The 4,084-nt window shown below is 45.5% G+C and overlaps 2 protein-coding genes across 3 annotated transcripts in view; one reads left to right on the forward strand and one right to left on the reverse strand.

Annotated features, from left to right (window-relative positions):
* The window catches only part of Lacc1 (laccase domain containing 1), a 12,607-nt gene extending 11,896 nt beyond the window's left edge, over window positions 1–711 (reverse strand). The window contains exon 1 of one of the 2 annotated variants that reach the window (XM_031361390.1): window positions 596–711. The gene's annotated coding sequence lies outside the window, so the exon portion shown is untranslated. Of the gene's footprint in view, window positions 1–322; window positions 554–595 lie in introns of those variants that run through there. The other variant, XM_031361391.1, reaches the window with a different exon arrangement.
* Window positions 712–926: 215 nt separating this feature from the next.
* Window positions 927–4,084, forward strand: part of Ccdc122 (coiled-coil domain containing 122) — a 49,267-nt gene continuing 46,109 nt past the window's right edge. The window contains exon 1 of the mRNA XM_031361393.1: window positions 927–1,040. The gene's annotated coding sequence lies outside the window, so the exon portion shown is untranslated. The remainder of the gene's footprint in view (window positions 1,041–4,084) is intronic.

The following is a 4,084-nucleotide window of genomic DNA, read 5'->3' on the forward strand; positions in this document are numbered from 1 at the left end:
CCCCTCCCCCTCTCTCTCTCTCTCTCTTCTTCTCTCTCTCTCTCTGTCTCCCTCCCTCCTTCCCTCTCTCTCTCTTTGGTTTTTCGAGACAGGGTTTCTCTGTGTAGTCCTGGGTGTCCTGGAACTCACTATGTAGAACAGGCTGGCCTCGAACTCAGAAATCTGCCTGCCTCTGCCTCCCAAGTGCCAGGTTTAAAGGCGTGCGCCACCACCGTCTGGCCAGTATCTCATTTTTTAAAGATAAAAAACTGACCCCCTAGGTTGGGCTTCCCCTCAGATTTATAGTCCTCCATACTTGGGATAATCCCCAAAGCCACTGCACCTTGGATCAGGTGATTTCTGACCACTTGCAGATGCACTGATCTCCGGGTCCCGGCTGGAGCTCCCTTCTACCGACCCCGTGCCCCGCAGTTCTGACCCCTACCACTGCTGAGCCTTCACCCCTGACGCCCACCCCAACCTCCGCCCCGCCGGGCACTGGCGCCTTCATTCATTCTTTCCGGCCAGCTGTGCACGCGACCTCGGAGGAGTCTGGACCCACAGCGTCCGTCCGTCCTCCCCCTACCCCCACCCCCCAACTCCGCCCAGGACTTACCACAGGACCGCTTCCCGCGCTCTCCTCGGCGACCGCGAGCTGGGGTGTGAGCTGCCTCCCGCCGGCCTCCCCGTGTCCCCGGCCTCTGGGCGGCCTCAGGTTCCCGCGGGCGTGCGCCCGGGCTCGGGTGTTCCCGCCACGGCCGCGGGGCGGCGCCCGGGAGACGCGAGGCCGAGCCCCTGCCTTGCGGGGGATTCCCGCGCCGCTCAGCAGTTCCGGGTCAGCGGCCGCGGTCACCGGAGAGGCTCGCGGAGGCCGCGGAGGCCGGGGAGGCCGCGGAGGCGCGGAGGCGCGGAGGGAGGGCCGCGGGCGAGCGCGTCCCGTGAGGCGCCCGGAAGGGAAGAAGCGTCCCCACGCCCTGCGGGCCTTTGGCGACTCCAGAAGGTTCTGCTGACCCAGCAGTGCAGTCAGCCTGTCACATTAGCGCCCTCCAATCGGGGCTCAAGTAAGGGGACTCTGGGGACTTTTGTGGGGGAGTGGCTTTTTCCCCCCACTTTTTGTTTAGTTTTTAAGTTTCTAGTTAGCACTTTTTGTTTAGTTTTTAAGTTTCTAGTTAGCTTTCATTTTTTTTTTCCCCTTCTTTCTGCTGATGCTGGGCTTTCATTTGGGACCAACATCCTTGACTATCCGTTCACTTGTTGGCGACGATGTAGATTTCTCATAACCTCCTCAAAAAAAAAAAAAATATATATATATATACACACACACACACATATATATATATATATATATATATATATATATATATATATATATGCCCCCTCACAGGACAGAATGCATTCATTCTTACGGTAGCAATAAGGTAAAAATTAACGATCCTTTTCCCCCTGCCCCCAAGGGTTTAATGTTATTTATTTAAAAGCTACAATATGAAAATCAAGTACTGTTGTAAATGGAAAAATACCCACTCTTCAAAATATGTGAGAAGATCAGAGAAAGCGTACTTTCTGTAGACTGGCTGTGGAGGAGGGCGAGGGCCTTGCTTTTCCTTGGTGTTCCTCCCAGTGCTGAAGTTTTTCCTGAGTGAGAAGCCGCTAAGGAATCCGGGGAGTTTAGAAGAGTATTGTAAGTGTGCACCAACTTCAGCTTGACGAGAGACCAAGGTAACCGGCCCACGTAGGACCTACTCCAGTCCATGTGATCACTTTCAGAGGGCACACATTTGTATATTCAGTGGACACTCCCAGGAAGCCTGAGTGATACATGACACACATCTGATCAGACATACATGCCTTGGCATACACTTGCTTTCTGCTAAGGAAAATGGATTTTTTTTTTTTAAACTTACAAACCAGGTTTAGAACATTTTTTCTTGTTTTCATGCAGAGGGTGAGAGCTCAGATTCTTTCAAGCAACCGTACTGGCAGTGACAAACAAAACTTTCAAAACAGCTAAGTTGTTAGGGAAGTTGTTAGAATGTATTTACATACCGTTTCCTTCAGCCTCTGGTCTGTCTGGGCCGCATTTCTTAACTCTCTCTCCCCTTTCTAGTGCTTCTCCAGAGCCTCTCAATTCTGGTTGCATATGGGAACAAGTAGAACTTAATAGTAAAGTAGGTACCTCACACCCCGGCTGCAGGCTGACTCGAAGTCTCTAGGAGTCAGGCCTGGGCTTGTTTTGTTCCACTTTTTTATTTTCATCTCGCAGATGATTCAGATGCATAATTCATTTTGAAAAACAAACTGCCTTATTCTCAAGCCATGCGAGTAAGGGCTGTTCTTTCATAGGCCATTACTACATTCTTTACATTTGTTGTTTGTTGTACTTTGAATACACTTCTTTTGTGAGCTGAACTGCTCCCAGTTGCTCAATACTCTTCAAGCATCAACATGACCTTCCTGGAAACCTGGTCTCCTCACTTCGCAGAAGAGCTTCCTTGATATTTTCATGTACAAGAAGCCCTCTCCATCGACACAGTCTGAACTCAGAGCCAAACAGTGCACTGCAAAGTCGGACTACACGCTGAAGCAGAACACTTTAGAGGAATGAAAGTTCGTATAGGTTATGGAGGCTTGGTCTATATAAAGCTTTTAAAAAGAAGCCAAAGCTGAGCCAGAAAATTGTCAACAAGGGTAGCATAGTATCATAAACTTATTTTAATCTCGCTGATGCTCATGTCAATCAACTGAGAAAGTCCAGAGCCTTTTTGTACATGATCAACTTATTTTCCTGCGTTGCATCTCTTGCATAAAGCACACAGCTTAACATAACAGATTCCCCAATATTCTGTTTCTTCAAGAGGAAAATGGTTTAAAGGCACCTTTGAAGCCATCTGAATGCAAGCTTACTCTTTAGGATCTTTTATACTTATCTCACACCCTTTACTGTGTCTTTAGAAATCATTAAACAGACTACAGAGAAGCAAAAACTTTATTTCTATACCATATAATTGGTTTGCATTATATTTACTTAAGTTATAACAGCATAGTATCAAGTATAGCTGCCATGAACAGGTTTGATAACAAACATATAATTTATGATATGGCTGTGTAGTTCAACTGGTAGAACCAAACCAGGACAACACACCTGAGAATAGTTTCCTAACCATGCTCACTAGGCATGTTGTGGGAATTAACCATCTAGGACTTACAGAGGGAGTAGGAAAAGGAGGTAGTTAGAAGCCAAGTGAGATAGGCTAAGAGCATATACTCTACCTCTGTATTTTAGTTATTTGATGATGTGTCTTAGAGACAGTATCTAGGGGACTTTATTATTGAGGAAAACTCTTGTGAAATTGCTGTATATCGTCACACTATATTGTAAATCTTATGAGATGGTAGAAATTTTGAAAGCTGTGATCAAGTTTTAAAAATCTGTATTACCTCTATTTTGTGAGTATTTGTGTGTATATGTGTATAAGAGAGAGACACACACAAACACACACACAGAGCGAGAGAGCAAGAGAGAGAACAAGAGAGAAAGAGAGAAAGAGAGAGAGAAAGAGAGAGAGAGAGAGAGAAAGAGAGAGAGAGGGCTAGCTCATGCATGTGGAGGTCAGATGACGTCTTTCTTGAGTCAGTTCTCATCTCCACTGTGTGAATCTCAGGGATTGAATTCAGGCTATCAGGGTTAGCTTCAGGCAGCTTTATCCACTGAGCCACCTCACTTGCCTAGACAGTTATTTTTTAAGTCATTTGAATGAATGTTTTTGTGTCTTCACAGAATAGGCCATGTAAACTATACAAATTTCCATGTTAATAGCCCCTGTTAAGTTTGCTGGGGCTACCAAAACAAATGACCACAAATTGAATGACTTAACAAAAATTTGATCTCCCTCAATTGTAGAGACTAAGTAGTAAATGAAGTGTTGCCATGACCTTGTATCATTTAAAGGTTTTTGTTCTTCTATTTCTTATTAAAAATAATTTCATATGATATATTCTGATCATACTTTTCCCCTTTCCTAACTCCTCCTAGATTTTCCCTTCTCACCCAACTTCAATTCCATATCTCTTCTTTCTCTCTTTAAAAAACAAGCATACACACACA

Source organism: Mastomys coucha, unplaced genomic scaffold (genome assembly GCF_008632895.1).
Source record: "Mastomys coucha isolate ucsf_1 unplaced genomic scaffold, UCSF_Mcou_1 pScaffold9, whole genome shotgun sequence".
In the NCBI taxonomy this organism is placed as follows: Eukaryota; Metazoa; Chordata; class Mammalia; order Rodentia; family Muridae; genus Mastomys; species Mastomys coucha.